The following is a 19,425-nucleotide window of genomic DNA, read 5'->3' as shown; positions in this document are numbered from 1 at the left end:
ATATTTACAGTATATTGTGTTATATTTATAGCTTTTATCTTCATGAATGATTTTAAATCCTTCAAAATATTTTTGAGCCAATGAAACAAGCACCTTTCTATCATTAACACCTTAAGGAATCCAATTGTGATGTGTATACAGCACATCTGTGTAACTTGCTGCAATGCACAGACATTACTAACACCTCTAAGCATAGCACTTTGATAATGACAGCTGTTAATGCAGATTTTACAAGCTGCTTCTTTATTTGTACACGTGCTTGAGCTCACATGGTTAAAGTCTCAGCCCTCTGAGCTCATTGCCTTTTTGTTTATAATAATAAAGTGCAATGCTGTGTTTCACACCAAAACAAGAGGCATTATGAAGAACAGTAACACCCATGGTGGAACTTCAAAGAGACTTTATTATTCTTTAGTTCAGTGTCTCAACAGAGAGGCTGCTAAGATTAGATATGTGCAACTTATTTAACTGCAGCCACATTAAGTGTAAACAGACTGTAAGTAAGTGAGGTCTCTGTTCCCATGATTGTGTGCCACACTGTTTTATAAAGCATAACCAATGTCATTTCAAGTGTATAATGTCAGCCACTGAATAATTTTTAACACACATTAGTCCCTGGCTTATTTTTTGTTTGTTGTGAATGTTGTCATTCTTCAAAGACATTTTTGTGAGACTACAGTACATCCCAAACTACTGTACAATAAGCAATGCACAGCTTAGCCCGCCAGCCCCTTCCACTATACAAGCGAGACAACACTACTACAAAATGGCCCCTAAAATCCGTCACTTTCCAGACAGCGAGGGTAACTGTTTATAATTGATTAATCCCAGATACAATCTTAATTAAACTAGACAGCAATAAAAAATACCAGCCCCCCTTTGCCCTGTAGCACACAGTCAGTTATCACCCTCTTAATGATCTTTGTACCGAAATAATGAGCAATTACATGAGTGTTTTCCAGTAGTGAATTTTGAATAATGTGCTTTCTTATTGTTTATATCATCAGTGAACTGTGGCTAATGCATTGTATCAACAACACCCCCCCCCACACACACACACACACATAATGGCATGTCTGAGTGTACTACGATTTTTGAAGAAAACTGATATCTCCATGTTTATTTGCAATACAGTTAAAGGCTTCTAAACGGTAAGGTTTATTTTTTTGTAAAATCTGGAAAAGGCTTGACTCAGTGGAGTTTTTTAATTTTCATTTTATTTAAGCCTTTTGATTCCTATTGGAACATAGGCCATCGACTAAGCTCTTCCATCCTCTCCAGTCTTGGGCCCTCCGCTCCAGGTGTTGCCATGTCAGCCCTTCTTCTTTCATTTCCTGTTCTGTGGTTCTTCTCCAGGTGGTTCTTGGTCTGCCTCTCTTCCTCCTGCCCTGTGGGTTCCATGTCAATGCCTGTTTAGTGATTGAATTCTTTCTCCTGAGTGTGTGCCCTATCCACTTCCATTTCCCCCTCCGGATTTGAATTTCTATTGGATCTTGTTTGGTGAGTTCCCACAGGTTGGCATTGGAAATGCTGTTGGGCCAGTATATTCCTAGTAGGCGTCTGAGGCACCGGTTGGTGAAGGTCTGCAGTTTATTGAGTATGGTGGTGGTAATTCTCCAAGTTTCAGAGCCATATAGCAAAGTGGTCTTCACATCTGAGTTGATGATTTGCAATTTGGTGTTGAGTGACAAGTTTTTTGCCTTCCAAATGTTGTTTAAAATGTTAAATGTTGTCCTTGCTTTTCCAATCCTGGCTTGGACATCGTCATCCGTACCACCTTCCTTTGAAATGATGCTGCCAAGGTATGTGAAGCTGTTAACATCCTCTAATGCATTATGATCCATGGTTATGGGTGTGTTGTTCTTGCTGTTCATACGTAATACTTTGGTTTTGGATGAGTTAATTTTGAGGCCGAGCATATCAGCTGTTTCCTCCAGTCTTGCAGATTTTTCCTGCATCTGTTGGTGTGTGTGGGCCAGTAGTGCCAGATCATCAGCGAAATCAAGATCTTCTAGCTGTTCGGTTAGGCTCCACTGTATACCCGTTTGTCTATTGTAGATTGTTTCTTTCATCACCCAGTCTATGCAGAGGAGGAAAAGGAAGGGTGAGAGCAGGCACCCTTGTCGCACCCCAGTCTGAACCTCAAATGCCTCTGATTTGCATCCTTCATGGAGGACTTGACATCTTTGGTAGGTGCTCCTTATGATGTTGATATCTTTGCTGGGATCCCATAGTGAGCCATTAGTATCCACAAGGTTTCCCTATCCACACTGTCAAAGGCTTTTTCGAAATCTATGAAGTTCACATAGACAGGTGAATTCCATTCAATGGACTGTTCAATTATAATCCTGAGGGTGGCAATATGATCTCCGCAGGATCTGTTGTTACTAAAGCTGGCCTGGTTTTCCCTCAGTTTCTTATCGACCTCTTTTTTGAGCCTCTCAAGCAGAATATAGTTGAGCACCTTCCCCGGTGTTGAAAGGAGCATTATTCCTCTGTAGTTTTTGCACTGCCGGAGGTCTCCTTTCTTGGGTATTTTCACGATGTAGCTATCTCTCCAGTCCGATGGGACATTTTCTTCCTCCCAGATGGTTTTCATGAGGTGGTGGAGCATGTTGGTGGAGGTTTCAGAGTCAGCCTTGAGAGCTTCAGCTGGGATCCCGTCTGGTCCTTCTGCTTTTCCTCCTTTTAAAGCCTTGATGGCTCTTCTGATTTCTATCTTGGTGGGGGGGTTGCAGTTAACCTCCAAAGGGTTTGAGGTTATTGGTATATCTACCTTCAATAGAGGAGGCTGCCTGTTAAGCAGGTCTCTGAAATGTTCAGTCCACCGTTTCACTTGGTCTTCCTTGTTGGTAAGGAGTACACCCTGTGAGTTTTTAATGTGTGCCTGTGTGCGTCTGATTTTGCCTGTGAGCTTTCTAGTCGTTAGGTATAGGTCTTTCAGGTTGTTCTTTCTTGCTGCTTCTTCTGCCTGTTGTGCTAGGTCCTCAATAAATTTCTTCTTGTCTCTCCTTACACTTCTTTTCACTTCTTTATTTGCTGTAGCATATTCTTTCTGTGCTGCTGCCTTGGTCGCTCTGGTTTTACTTCTGTTGACTGTCTCTTTTTTCTTCCTCTTCTCTGTCTGTCTTCCTCCTCCCTACTACTTCTTGGCATGTGTCTTTCCATAAGATTTTCAGACCTTCCCATGTCTTTTCCACTTTGCTTAGTCTCTTCCACTTTCTATTTCTAGGGCTTGGTACCGGTTGTGTAGTGCCACTTTGTAGAGTTCGGCTATACCTTTGTTCTGAAATTGCTGTATGTTGAATTTGACCCTTCCTTCCCTGTGCTTCATGCATTTTAACTTCAATTGGATCTTTGCTGTGAGGAGGTGGTGGTCAGATCCTGATTCTGCTCCTCTTCTGGCTCTGACGTCCAGCAGAGAGTGTCTAAACTTCTGACTTATGTAGATGTGGTCTATCTGGTTTTCTGTGGTGTGGTCAGCAGACACCCAGGTGGCTTTATGTATGTTCTTGCGTTGGAATACTGACCCACCGATGACTAAGTTGTAATCTGCACAGGCTGCTGCGAACCTCTCTCCATTCTCATTCATGATCCCTAATCCTTCTCTTCCCATTACTGTCTCAAAGCCGTTGTTACTGCCCCCTATCTTTGCATTCATGTCTCCCATCAAGATCATAACGTCCTTCCTTTTCCTGGCCTGTATGATAGTGTACAGTTGACTGTAGAATAGGTCCTTTGTTTCCTCATCCATGTCATTGGTGGGAGCGTAGCATTGTACCACTTGGAGGTTTACTTTCTTATGGATGGTTTGAAATATGGCAGTGATGATCCTTGAATTGATGGGTTCCCAGCTGATGAAGGCCCTTTGTGCTTCCTTGGACAGCATCAATGCTACTCCCTCTGTGTGTGGTGCAGAGTCATCGGGGTGTCCTGAGTAGATTATGGTCTCTCCACTAGCCAGCTTGACCTGCCCTGACTGGAGCCATCTGGTTTCTCCAAGACCAAGGAGGGATATCCCATATCTCCTCATCTCTTCTGCTATCACTGCAGTCTTTCCACCAGCATACATGGTCCTCACATTCCATGTCGTTATGGTGGTGGGTCGCTTTGAGGTCAGAAGCCGCTTCAAATGTACAGACTTCTTGCGGTTTTCCATGCACGTCGTCATATTTTCTTTAGCTTGATTCACTGCAGAGGCTTCCTTCTCAAGGCTTGAGGATTTTTTAATTTTTGTCGATGTTTCGGTAGCTGAAGGTTTTTTTTACAGGGTGGAGTAGCTGGTCCCACGCCCAACCCCCTCCCATGGGGGGAATGATTTGGAGTTGACTTGTTAGTCCTCTTCCCTCCCCTCTTGTATTCCAGGTACTGGATTACAGCCTCCTACCACGTGAGGCCAGACAGGCTTTGGGTTGTGTACAAGCTGTCCCAGCACGTCAAGCCCAGCCAACTCCTGCTGCAGTGTATTGAGAGCTGCACTAGGCATGCTAACCCTACCAGCAGCGCGAGACAGGTTTCCCGGACAGGGTTTAGATTAATCCAGAACTAGGCCTTACTTTATTAGGACATTTATGTCATTTTTACAAACAAACATTACAAAAACAATTATGGAGCATATTACAGAATAATCGCATCTTAACTGTTTGGTAACCATGGTAATTTCAGTTATGACCTCATTTAAGACTAAAGCTATTACAGAATGACGTTCCTAAGTGCATTATCTTATCTTAAAGGGACACTCCACTTTAAAAAAAAAAAAAAAAAAACTATTTCCCCAACACAATGGCCCTCATTTATCATTCTTGCGTAGAAACGGGCGTATATGTTGGCGTAAGGTTGTGCTTACACTCCTCTGTCCGTACCTTTGAAATTCAGGTGTAAGCAATACCTGCCCTTCATAAATGCCACGGCTGAAAACGATCGTCATTAGAATAACACGCCCATATAAATTCAAGTCTCCACTTCCCCCACGCCCTCATTTTACACCATTAACACACGGAAGACGGCAAAGAAATTGTTTTATTTGGGAGTTAAAAGAGTGGGATTAAAGACACATCAACAATTGCATAACAATTTGTAATATTTGTATTATTAGTTTTTTTATTAATGACGCTTATTGATATTTAGAATAATAATTATTTATTATTATTACATTATTATTTACTGTTGTCTACATCTAAATGTCTGCTTAATGGTTCGGTTAAGTAATATTTCAAATTAACAATTTGTTTCCACGACATCCACATGTTTTACTAGGCTAATTCATAATTTGAAGTAATAATAATTGTAATATTACTTACGAAATATTTTAATAATTAATTCCAAGGAACAAACTGTTGAATATTGGGAACGAATTCTAAATTTATGGCCATACTTTAGACTAAATAAGAAAAAGAAGTGTCCATAATGTAGCATAAAAGATAATTCGTGGCCATGATTTTGTCCGCATGTCATCATGATCGGATTTATGGCTCCATTCAACACAAGCATTTTACCTTACCTATTCATGTGTAGCTATTTATTTATCATGGAATGGTATGTAACTAGCTAACCTTTTGATGCATTATTACCATTGTGCTTTCTTGCAATGTGCCGCTTCAGATTCCAGGATTAATATTTGCTAACTTTTTCAGTCTCTCCGCACTCCCTTTGAATGTTTTCTTCCTGTCCAATCTTACCTTTGATTTTTACTTTACATTTATGTATAAGGCTTGAATTCCATAACTTATTGCTAGACGTTTTTACAGATTCTCGAACTAGCAAATTATCAAAGGGCGTTCTGGGTTCAACGAGCGGTGCTGAGGGAGCGGAATTTTCGGAAAAAGGCGCTCTGATGGTATTACCGCACCACTCAATGCTCCGCTCTGCTCACGTGCTCTGCCTTGAAACGACTGGCAACTTAAGGAATACATATGCATACAAATCAAATGCTTTGGTAAAGTCACACAAATTAAACATTGAAGTTCATGTTGCAAAAAACAAACACAAAAAACTTAAGTTTATAATTAATATGTTGTTATTGTTGTTTTTTACAGTGGGTCATAATATATCATATACTATTTTAGTTTGTCAGTGCGTTTTGTTGTTTTGTTTTTTTCTGTGCATTTCCTAACTGAAAACGTGCGTACACCACCTCCTGAGCTGGCGTAGGATTTGAACGCGCCGTACGCCAACGTCTATGTTGATAAATCTCAAAGTCACCCTGGTTTTGGGTGTACGCCAGGTGTACGCTGGAAATTTGGTGTACGCACTTTTGATAAATGAGGGCCATTCTCACTCCCCAAGGCGTCAAAATCTGAAGCATGTTCAAACGCCTTCAGCGTCAGTATGAAGACGCGAAGGGTGCGCCCCATGCGTCACTATATAGACGAAATGGGAACTCCGTTGCTTTCATGCTAATCCCTCAGCGTCGGATATAGATGAAAGGGAATCCCGGAAGGTGATGACGTCACGTTATGCGACGATCAGCAAGATCATGCCACTTCTGGACGGTAACTACTCAATTTTTTTCCTATTTTTAAACCATTGTCGCTTGGGGTTGGGGTTAGACTTGGGGTTTGGATGTCAGTTTACGTATTGGTTTAAACTTTTTGTCTTCTGATTTTTAAGCCACTGTTGCTTGGGGTTAGGGTTAGAGTTAGAGTTTGGGTTAGGATGTCTGTATTGGTTTATACTTTTTGTCTTCTGATTTTTAAACCATTGTCGCTTGGGGTTAGGGTTAGAGTTGGGTTTGGGTTAGGATGTAATTTTATGTAACAGAAAGTCGTTCTAACCCCAACCCCAATTGAGTAGTTACCGTCCAGAAGCGTCATGATCCTGCTGATCGTCGCATAACGTGACGTCATCACCTTCCGGGATTCCCTTTCGTCTATATCCAACGCTATAATATATAGCTATTCACTTAGTGTAAGTTGCATCTACAACTATTTGCACTTAGTGTAAATATCCACTGTCAACTCATCATGTTATAGAAATATATGTGAACAATTGCTATTACAATGTTTCTTTCTTAATTGGAAGTGGTCTTATTGTTATATTACAGAATGCATCCCAAAACAGGGCCAGAGACAACCGCATAGTACCTATTCATGAATATCAGCTGACATTACTACATCTCAAACTTGTCTTCCGCCATTTTAAGTACCTGAAGTGTTCGCAAAAGAACTAGAAGCTATGCTTTATGTTGTGAGCATCAAAATCGCTATTTTTACAATACTAAGAAGGCTTGAACACAACATTATACTTTGCTCGAAGTATCACCTGTGTGGATTCTTTATGTCTGGCAAAGATGATGAGCGGACACCAAAACAACCAAAGTCCGTTGTTCCAAACCTTTCTTTTTAGTAAACTCTGTGTACACAAACAATGTACTCAATGCTCACGTACATGTGTAGAGATCCAGGTGATACTTCGAGCAAAGTTTCATGTTGTGTTATGCCTTCTTAGTGTTGTAAAAATAGTGGTAGTTCGGTAGCATGAAATCTGTATATCGTAACAAGCTATCTGATGCTTGTCAGTAGCGTACTGGTACTCGGTAGGTACTCAATATGGCAGCAGTAAGCTGAAAAATGGGCGGATGATGTAAAAGGTCACATGACTGATAATCATCTATAGCTCAATCAATTAAAATTCATTTCTATGTGATTGATTAAATGTGTGCATTTGCTACTTTAAAATTTCATATTAAAGGAAGAGTAGGCAGGTTTAAGTCTAAAAAAAAGTCAAACACTTTTTCCAAATTTGTTTAAACTGTCTTTATATGCCAATGTATATACCATGTGGGTACTCTGAAGAAGAGAGTGTGGAAGTCGGGGGTCTGTAGACCTCTCACGACTGTTTTAAACACAGCTAATTATTTACATTCACTCCACCCCCTCCCTTCTGGGTTTCTCTTAAAGCCACGCCCCCACAACACATGAACGCGCGACGCCGACCGGCTCTGCTGGGAGAAGCATTTACTTCAGACGAGCGGAGAGGAAGAAGCGCGATGCATGTAGTAACATCATGTCAGAATCACATGTAATAATAGGATGGCTTTTTGTACTCACTATTAAGCTAGCATATCAATACTGGTAAAGTTTAAAATATATTTAGTTTGATTCGGTAACAAACGAGCTAGTTATATTTATAAGACAAAATAAAAACAGGTTGCATTGATACACGTTTTTTCATTACCATCAATTACACTGTGATGAAGGTGAATTTCGTGGAAGATTCATAACATATACTATGTTTTGCATGTAAGAGTTTCCGTGATGAAAGCATTGTTGACTCTGATGAGAACTACACACCAGAGACAATACTGCTACTGCATCGTCGACTCAGGGAAAAGCCACGCGATATTTACTCTTGTTTGATTTCTTCATTTATTCCTTTTTTTTGCATTGCTTGCCTTCGCTGACTGCACATGCAGGTACTGTGAGTTCTGAATGCTCTTTCTCTGCCATACTTTTGCTCTTCCTAGAGTGCCTCGTGCACGTTCAAATCAATCGGGTGTGCGCATGTGTGGGCAGATCCTGTAGCAACAGGGGTGGTAGCCATGGTCACGAGAGAGAGTGACAGTCGCGCAAGCCAATCATTTGTTTCGTCCCGAATTAAAATAATGAGCTGTGTTTAAAACAGTCGTGAGAGGTCTACAGACACTCAAGTTTTATACTCTCTTTTTCAGAGTACTTACATTTTACTTATGTATTGGTATATAAAGACAGTTTAAACAAATTTGTAAAAAAGTTTTTTAGATAATTCCTGCCTATCCTTCCTTTAAACTTGTAAACCATTCATTTATTTTTTTCTTTTTAGATTTAAGAGTATTCCTGGTCCGAAAATAAAACGAGTTATTAAAAAATTTCTTGTGTGATGCTGTAGCCATCACACTCAGATATTATGCTACTTCATGTACTATGGCTTTTGATCAGTAAGTGCTTATCAATCTGAAATCACTGTTGGTTTGAGTCGTTTATAACATACATTTAAAAAAGCAACACTCGTCAAACATAATCATTATACATAATTCTTTATAAGCATGAAAATACCTGAAAAGGTTTGAAGAACAGCAATATAAATATATCCTTAAGCCATTTCCTGGAGCTGCGTGTGGATGGTTCTTCGTCTGCAGCGCAAATTGAGTTTCTGCTCGATAGTGCCCTCTGGCTTTTGGATGCAGCGGCATTTCATTGTAATTTATTGAGAAGCATAGCAAGCATTATCGGGCAATTTCTAGGTGCACCCCTAATTTAGGTCAGTGTCTCCGTCTACCAACCAGACCTTTTTTGCCACGGTTTATGCATCTGATTGAAAACAAACTGTGCAATTTCTCTAATTAGGTTGCTCTGTATTTTGCACCTGGTTACTTTTGGCATACTTCTTGTGTTTCATATTTATATTTTTTTACTTTAAATGCAAAATACACTTGTTATAAATGTACTTTAATAGAAAATACTCTTTTTCAAACTATTTGTGTTGATTTGTTATATAAACAAACTATTTACATAAAGTTATTACCATGCTTGACAATTTTATGTAATAACCAGTTTTTTCGGACCTATGAAAATGGTGAGAATTCAGATTTGGACCTTTGAATGTAAACTTAAAGAACCCCTGCCCTACCGGGTTCTCTTACTTATTTTTGTTATGTTTTGTAAACATTCATGCATTTAAGGTTAACCTATCCTCCCTGATTCTTATTATATGATATTATGATATCTTATGATATTATATGATCATGCTTATTTAAAAGTGCATTTAGTTGTGTGCTTTTTGAGTCACAAAAATGCTTGTTTTTACCTTGTGGCATGTCAGGGAAATGATAAATTAGCTTTACACTGCTACTTCTTAACCATTGTGTCTCTTGCTATCTTATCTTCACACAGGCTATTTGAGACTTGTAGCTTACGAATGTGCTGAAATTAATCATTTTCTTATCAATATAAAACCATGCCAGGAGAGCGTGTTTGCAAATATGTTCTGATCATCTTTAGCTTTTGTTTAGAGGTTGGGTAAATGCAGTACATGGCAGCATTTTATTTTGCATATATCCTTAGTTAAACTACTGGATGAAGAGTATCTGGTGTAAAACTCAAGATTCCAACTGAGGAACTCTAAGGTAAACAAATGCCTCTGTATCTAGGACATACAGGTAAGATGCGCTTGAAGATTCCACATGTTACAAGTTTCTAGACATGATGAATGTCCCCCCTGTAAGAAAGAAAATGTAGAAATGTATTACTCTGTCACATCCACATTTCCATCCTGTACCAAAGGCTATTGGCATTGAGGGTTAAAGGTGGTGTTATCAGTTTGAATGTGTCATGCTGGGTTTAGTCACTTGGTCTAGGAATTGGATAAAATACTTTTGTTTGGGCTTCTTCTGGCCCCTTCTCTTCTTCTCCTTCTTTCCATGATCCTCATTTAGGTTGGTCTTGGTTGGTCCTGCTCATTCTTTATGCACTTCTTCTTTACCCGAGTTCTGGAGTTCAGGCCATTAGGCCAAGATTCCAGTTCTCAATGGAGCATCTCTTTTTCCAAACTTGCTTTCTTTCTCTGTTCTCTATACTATCATTTATATCTTATACAGATTGGAAACTGTTATCTGTACATGTTTTATTTATAGTTCCATGCATTTATATTGTTACCATTTCAGTTGTACTAAGTCAGTACTGTTATTAAAGGGACACTTCACCAATTTGCATTAAGCTTTGTATCGTTAGAACAACAGTCATGTTTTTGAATGGTCGTGCATCATTCCCTCAGTTTCTCCTGAGATGGGAGAAATAAATATTTCAGGTTTGCACTTCCTTCTTTCAATGATGTAAAATTCGTCATTTTGCCTCATTGAAAGAAGGAACTGCTGTATCTTTGTCAAGGGTGAAAGACTACAGACACTCATTCCTCATTTTTTCAAGGTGGGGGCTATTGGTGGGACACACTCAAGGTACAGGCCTATTACAGATCAGTGGGTGGGACTTCTGAAAATATATGAACTATGATGCTAAGCTAAGCTAACAGACGTTGTGAAGTGAGCCAGACTTGTTACAATAATAGCGGAAGGTAATCTATATGAGAATGGTGATTTCGCAAGTGTGATGCTTTAATCTGCTGTTCATTGCACCTTTATGAGCCACAATACAGTAATGAGCTGAGGCAGATGGAGGAACAGAAGCCAGAGCAGTCAGCCGGAGCCTGGACTTCGGCTGCGTAGAGGAGCCCGGGGAAGACAGTGAAAGGTAATCGATATGATATGGAAGAGGGTGATTTCGCAAGCGTGATGCTCTAATCCGCTGTTCATTGCACCTTTATGAGCCACAATACAGCAAAGAGCTGAGGCAGAAGGAGGAACAGAAGCCCGAGAAGTAGGCCAGAGCCTGGGCTTTGGCTGTGTAGAGGAGCCTGGGGAAGACCCTGCAACCCTCGGCCTCTGCTGCGTAGAGAAGCCCGGACTGGCTAGAGCATGGACGGACTAGTTGTGGCTGTACTCACGCTGTGTGCTTTCTGTATAACATTTCAGATCAGGATATGGACGTTTGTTCGGTGAATGTTCCTGGACACTGCACAAGTTTATTTCAAAGATCTGTTTTGGCTTACGAGCACAAGCTCCAAGCGCCCGAGCCTGCGCGTCTGTGGAGATATTGTGCGGTGGACACGTTTGTGTGCAGGATGCAGGGATAAACGGACGTCTGACTATAAAGTGAGTTTTTCTATTTTCTTGGTAATACTAACGTGGCATTTATGTACACAATAGCATATCTGAGCGGTGTTTTTTATGTCTATATTGTGAAAACAATGAGGAAGATATAACCCAGATGTAATGACAGTAAACAAGAGACAAAAAGAAAATTGGTAAACTAAATAAACATTTAATATGCATATCCTTTTTTAAATACTTGAAAAGACATTTGTACTGCGGATCTGACACTTTGTGTTACTGTTTGAATAAGACTTTGCTACACACCAGACCAGAGTGTTATTGTGTGTAACACAACATAACATCACGTTAAAATAAGTCATGATTGGTGTCTGTCAGACACAGTGGCGGCTATTTTCTTTGTTTTACTAATGTGGCATTTATGGACACAATAGCATATCTGAGCGGTGTTCCGATTAATGGGAGTGGCTTGCAGAGCTGTGCTTTGTGGTGCATTGTGGAAGTTGTCGTTTTTCATACAAATGTGTCCTAAAGTCACATTCTGTCTTTTCTCTGTCAAATAGGCACAAAATTCTAAATTTATGTTACATTTTGACTGCAAATATTACCCACTTTCAATAAAGATTAATGTTTCTATCGATGAAATGGTCCTTAAACCTTTTCATTTACCAATCTGTTGTTTAGTTTTGATTGATGCTTATACTTAAATGCTACATATTGCAATACAATACTATATTCTAGCAATGCTCTCCCACATATTTTGCTATCATCCTTGCGCTCATTTTGATTGTTGGTATAAGTTGCATAAGGGTGATAATTGATAAGAAATACACAGTTTTATACCATCTTTAACATTTCTCAGTCATTTCGCCGTTTCTACAGCCTGAAAAACTGTAGTGAATCCAACCTTACAACCCCAATTGTTATGTGTATTTACACATTTACATAACACTTTGTGCATATCTCTCTCTAACTCTCATTTCAGCAGAGACTTCGGTGGAAATACAGTGTACATCCATCATCTAGCAAGAGAGACTATCAATGACTCTCTTTTGCTCTCTGGACTGATGCTCCTGACCTCTCCCTCAGCCTCTGCTCTCCAGCACTGTGAGAGTTCAGGTCTAGCTCATCTTCAGTTCTGGGGCAGAGCTCTTTCTCTGATACAGTCTCTGTTTGATACACAGTTAATCTTCTGACAGATCTGTAGCACTCCATCCCCCCACACTCAATCCAGCTTCATTGGACAGCTTAACTTCATTCTGCCTGTGCAGACATCTTAGTGGATGTTCAAGCACAATGAAATATTGTTGGCGTAAAGAGGGATTTTATTCACCTGATTTTAATACATCTAATCATTTCCACTCTATGTGTAATTACTGGTTCATGATTATCTACAAAAGTACTGAAGTGCAAATAGTATCTGCCAATGTAGATAGCTTTATATATTTTATTTAGTGTAAATAGCATCTAGAGCTATGTGCACTTAGTGTAAATAGCCCCTGCCTTACAATAAATAAGGATTAAAGCATTCAAGGTTGATAACGGGTGCCATCAAGTATTTTCTGTGTAATGTTTGTGCTGTATTACAACTATTCTCAAAGCATTCAAAAAAGAAATAAACACCAAAATGTTTGTATAAACATAATCAAATGTGATAAAGCATATTGGACCTGCTGTCCAAGGGGGGACTCTGAACTTAAAGGTTTAGCCCAAACCCAGAGTGCCCCCCATTTAAGAGCTGGTTTTGCTCAGCTTTGATTCTCCTGTGGCCTTACTGGCTCCTCCCACCTCCCTGGCTTTGACTACTTCTTCACCTCTGCTGGTGTCTCACAGCACCTCGGTTCTGCCCCATTGGCGATCATCTTCCTGCACCTTTACTCTGCCTCGGGCTACTTCTGCACCACCTTGACTTTGCGTTCCTTTGGCTTTACAGTGGTCTTCCCATCCCATGATTCCCACCAGGCTCCCTCATCCCTCCAGCTCTACATTGATCTCTTGTCAATCTGGTTCCGCTCCAGAACTTTCAGCCCTCTGGCTTTGCCTCGGCCCTACACCCCTCGCGCCTCACCGCGCTCCTCTGACACCACCTCCACTGTCGCCCCAGTCTGTTGATCCCCCCTGATCTCCTCAGTCATTTGAGGCTGCGGAGTCACAATGGGCCTCCGGGTCTTTAACATCCCCCTGGTCCATTGTCCCTCCAGCTCCACCTGGGTCTCCATCCGTTGCCCTCCAGCCCTTAAGTGTTTTTAGGTCGGGGAGTACTGTTATGGTCTCATTCTGTCTGCCTGCCTGTTTCCCCATTTATTCTCTGATTGCCTTCATCTGGACTACATTTCCCATGCTCCTCCATGCTGCCTCACCTGTTTTATCTGTGTTTTTCTTTGGAAAACATACATTCCAAAGCATATTATCATAATTTTTACTCTATTGCATTTCATAAATAATACGTTTTTGTTTTACATTTAATATTTAACGACATTAACATACTTTTACTCAAGTAAAAGTACACAATTAAAAAGTAATTAGGTATTAAATCAATTTTTATATGCAATATTAAAGAATACACAGTAGGGCTGTGCATTGGCACTGCTCTCACAATTCGATTCAATTACAATTCACCAGGTAACGATTCAATTCAATTCGATTCTACGATGCATTGCTATGCATCAGAATTCTCCTGTACACAACAAGGCAAATTTTTCATCAGTCAAGTAGTAAAGTCAAGTGCAACTATTCTCAACAAAACAGAAGCTTAGCAGCTTTAAGACAATGACAATTATACCTGAGATGAGAATTTTACACACAGCGTAAGTCTTGTCTAGTTTCCCTTTAATTTCGTAGAATCTGAAATGTGCCCATATGTCCGCTTTCCGTGGAAAATGGTGCGTTTTTATTTACCCGTCTATCCTTTCCGTGGAAAATGGTGCGTTTTTATTTACCCATCTATCGCGGTCATCTCTCTCTGTCTCAGCCATCTTGATTGTTGTTGTTATGCCCCCGGAAAAAGTGGAACTTTATTGTCCACTCGAGGCCAGAAAATAAACAGTGACATAATCAATTATGGCACTTTGCTGCATCGACGCTGAATCGTGCATGCACGCATTGCGATGCATCGCCAAATCGATTATTGTTAATACCCCTAATACACAGTATGATTCTATGCTTTAGAAATGTAGTAAAGTAATGTTTTTACCAATGCAAACAACCTAATTAAGCAATGCAAACTGAAATAAGACGGTCTAACCTTCGGAGGACCCATAATTGGCGTCACCTGCTGCACGCACCCACCACGCCTGTTAGCAGTACACAGCAGAGACGTTTCTAACATATTAAAATAACTATGGAATCAGAAAAATATTAATTTATTTTAAAAAACATGACACGTTGATGTAGATTAAACTATTCAACAGTAAATCAAATTAATCAACCTATAGAAATATACACAACATAAACAGAATAGTACACAAAACATAACTTATAACACTAAAACAGTGACAAGAAAAATGTTTCCTGATAAATACACACTTTTATTTAATAAAGGTTTTAACCCCCTGGGGTCCAAAAACGCGGGGCCGCGTTTTTACGTGTTTTTTCCTTATCATGGCAGAATCAACTTAAAATACTCCATCATTAATAATCAAACACTTACGTGTTTGACATCATTTGAAACGGTAAAGGGTCTTCTTTAATATGTGTTCATTCACAATAACAACAGATCTTTGTGTTTTTGTCAAATAAAGAAAATAAACAGGGTGTCCATCCAGACATTTCTGTCTCCGCCAGCTGTCTCTCAAAACACGTTACAAAAATCAATTGAAACTCCGCGATTACTCGTCACACAAGCATGATACACACATCCAAAGAAAGCCTGAAATGTCTACTTTTCAACAAGCTAAATATAATCGAAAACAAATATTGCCTGTTTATGTAATCTGCATTGAAGTAAAGAGAGTACTGTTTTTCCTGGCTGACTTCATTATCTTTAATTTGGTCACGCCCACAGCTGTTGACATGGTAATGAAGACACAAGCTGTTCAACCATAACAAGCAAAGCATAAAGTTTGATCAGATTTAAAGACTTTTTACTGCATGTTTGCATTATAAACTTTATTCACACACGTGAGGAATATCTTCATTTATGTCTGGACATTGAGGAAGAGAAGCATTTATCTTTAACGTTACCTAAGAAGAACAATCAATGGAGAACGCACTGCTGGATTAGAAGTAAGTAACGTTAACAGTTAATTTATACCATTTATATTTGCTATCATGTAACTTAATATGCTCATGGCTTGTGCAGTTCAGCCTACATACAGTAACGTTAAGCAACCTTAGCAGACTACACGCTTCGGATTGAAAAAGTTTCGCATTGTTTACAAACGGACGCGATCTCACGTAATGGCGGATTTCACTGTTGCATGCTGTAACAGTGTTAAACAGTTATTCACTTATATCCTTCGTGGAAACTTTCAGTAAGCCTGAACTGCTGTATCTTTTAAGTGTGTGCTGTAATATGATTCCATGTTTACATGCTTATTTACAAACGAGTACGCGTGACCTCCCATAATGGCGGATATCTGTTACATGTTGTACAGTGTTAAGACACAGTTATTCACTGTCGTATCTGTCATGGCAACTTTGAGTAAATGCTGCACTGCGGGATTTGCTGTAAAATGATTCCATATTGTTTACATGCAAGGTAATTCCATACATTGCGCTTTACACGCGACACCGTTTTTATTAGCGCTGCGTTACACGGAGACGCGAGCTCACGCACGTGCGATGTGTTTTTAAAGTTCATACGCGCTTACAGAAACACGTTTAAAACAGAAGCTAGATGATAAGGGGATGGGCATCTGAAAACAGTCATCTGAAAACAGCTTTTTATATTAATTGCTGCAGATGTTTATCTGAGATTAAGTTTATGTACAAGATAGTATATGAATGTAACTTAGTATCAGTGACATTTACCCATCAGTTATATAAGTAAGGGTATTTCTGTGGACAATTTATGCTAACAGCTGTTTATAACTCTCTTAGAGGTATGCATCTCTCTCATCAGTACAAAACTATGAAGTGGAAAAACACTTTTTGGACATAAAGTTATATGGTAACATGAGCCACATGAAGTTTACAGCTCTGTTGTGTATCAGTTTCTTAGTTTATACAAAGTTTTAGGAATAGGGTATGTTTCCAAATAAACTTAAAATGTCCTACTAACCATCATTTCTATTTTGATTATATTGTTAACTTAATAAACCTCAAACAAACATGTACATTTGTCCTTACATTCTTTACTGTAGTTCATTCTCACATTCCTGCCTCATTATGCAGCTCATTATGCAAGCCTTTGTTTGCTAGCTGTCAATCAATCAATTGTCACATCATTTTAAAGAAAAAACTCTAGACTACAAGATTATGTTTAGGAAAGTCTTGTTAAAACATGTTTAGTATGGGTTTTGTGGACTTATATCAGTGACTTAAAAATTTTGCTTTTTTAAAAACCATGCATAAACATTTTCCTCTCAAAAATACAAACATGTACATACATGTAGCTCATATAATATTTTAGCCCAGTTTGTGCTGAACACAGTGGTATGAGACACTTCCCATTATTATGTTATAAAGCAACTGAAAAAAGACCAAATGTAAGAGCATGTCAGAACCTCTGAGGGTGTCCCAAAATGGTCGGACCCCAGAGGGTTAATTGTTTATTTTAGAATATCCAGCAGTTACAGTATATGCAGCCATTTCAGGCGTGCAATGACTCTTGGGATATCCTCAGCTGTTAAGGAACCAATCCCATCTATCCTTAACAGGGCGGAGAAATAAGGACACATTTTGAGGCTTCATTCTAAACATCCTTTGAATTGGGATGGCCTTACCAGCCTCAAGTCGCGCTGCTGTGACGCAATCTGTCTTAAAAAACGTCCTTAGAAGGTCGCAGCTTTTGAATTGGGACACAGCTACTCTGTCTGTTCTCCACATTGTTGTCCATTCTCGAGTTTTAATTTACGGTGTTGTATGTAAGTTACATTCTTCTGTTTGCTCCATGTATTTTTACTATTAAATATATTTAAACTTTTTTTCCTCATCTTGTGTCGTGGATTATAGAAACAAGTGGTACAGATATTAGGAATAAAACAAAATAAGACTGAACAAACTGTATTCATTTTCTTCTTTTTTAAACTATTTTATTAATTATTTTCAGTTTAATTACACATATATTTATGCTTAATTTGTAGAAATTATATTAATCTGTTACTTTACTTAAACTTCCCATATTGATAAGGAACAGTAATGCGGTAAAACTACTTCATAGGTGTGCACTGACTATAAAATAATGCACACCTATACATGAATATCATCTGAAGTCACTCACTTGTCTTTCGCCATTTTGAGTACCTGAAGTGGTCGCAAAAGAACTAGAAGCTATGCCTTCAATATGTTGTGAGCATCAAAATCGCTATTTTTACAACACTAAGAAGGCTTGATACAACATGATACTTTGCTTGAAGTTTCACCTGTGTCTTCACACGTGAACTCGAGCATTGAGAACATTGTTTGTGAACACAGTGTTTACTAAAAACAAGGTTTTGAACAACTGACTTTGGTTGATTTGGCTTCCGCTCGCCACCATCTTCCCGGTCAAGATGTAGCGATCTCCGAATGTCATGTAAGGAGGGGGGAGAGTAAAAATGGATAGCTCCTAAAGGATAGTTCCATATAAATGCACGGATAATTCGTTGTTTTGTCGCAAGTGACAAACAATATTGACCTTTTAGTTGAAAAAGGAGCCTCATATGAGATTCATTCATTCACATTTGGAAATCGATTATTTACGTCTGGCAGAGCTGACGAGCGGACACCATAACGGCCAAGGTCAGTTGTACAAAACCTTTCTTTTTGGTAAGCTCTCTGTACACAAACAGTGTTGTCGATGCTCGCGTTCATGTGTGGAGGTCCGGGTGGTACTTCGAGCAGAGTTTCATGTTGTGTCGCGCCTTCTTATGTTGTAAAATAGTGGTAGTTCGGTAGCAGCGAACAGCAGCTGGAAGAACGCATCAGGGATCGAGTAGGCATCACACCCTAACCAAGATATATAATTTTTAAGTAGCGTTTCTTTTCATGATAGTCGAGGTGCGACATGTTGTCTTTCGTAGCCATTTCCCAGATAGCAATGAGTCGGCGGTGCTCTGGCGGCAGTAAGCGTCATAAGGGCGTAATCGCAAACAGGTCTGACGGCGGACCACCGCGGCAGCCGCTTTTTTTGCATGCTGGCGGCATATAGAAGCCATGCGGATATTTTTTGCTATCTGGGTTACTGTACCTGTAAGAATCATAGACAGTAAAAGATAAGAAATCTGTAAATCGTAGCAAGGTAGCCAATGCTTGTCAATAGCCTACTGGTACTTGGTAGGTCCTCAAGATGGCGGCATGACGTAAAAGGTCACATGACTGAAATCCATCTATAGAACGTTTCTCGACCAATGAGAATGAAGCATTTAACAGCCCTGTGGTACAACATAGATGAATTCTCCTCAGACCAGAGTAATTACTGTATATTCACACTACAATAAATGAAAGTAACTGTACAAATGATTACCTTCCATTGATCTTAGAATATCACAATTAACTTAAAATGTGAGAAAAATATCAGATTTCTGTTGTGCAAATTGTCTTGATTGTCTTTTTTCCATTTCTGATATAGAAATTCTGTTCTACAGAAAAAAACTCAGCCCTTCCCTATAACCACATATTTTAATTGGAAGCAGGTCTATGAA

At 39.4% G+C, this 19,425-nt stretch overlaps 1 pseudogene; it reads right to left on the bottom strand.

The window, feature by feature from the left end:
* Positions 1–1,220: 1,220 nt before the first annotated feature.
* On the bottom strand, positions 1,221–4,171 carry LOC141358894 (uncharacterized; annotated as a pseudogene).
* Between the last annotated feature and the right edge of the window lie 15,254 nt (positions 4,172–19,425).

The sequence above is a fragment of the Misgurnus anguillicaudatus genome, chromosome 22 (genome assembly GCF_027580225.2).
Source record: "Misgurnus anguillicaudatus chromosome 22, ASM2758022v2, whole genome shotgun sequence".
Classification (NCBI taxonomy): domain Eukaryota; kingdom Metazoa; phylum Chordata; class Actinopteri; order Cypriniformes; family Cobitidae; genus Misgurnus; species Misgurnus anguillicaudatus.
Note: the sequence above shows the minus strand (reverse complement) of the source record. Positions and strands in the feature narration are given on the sequence as shown.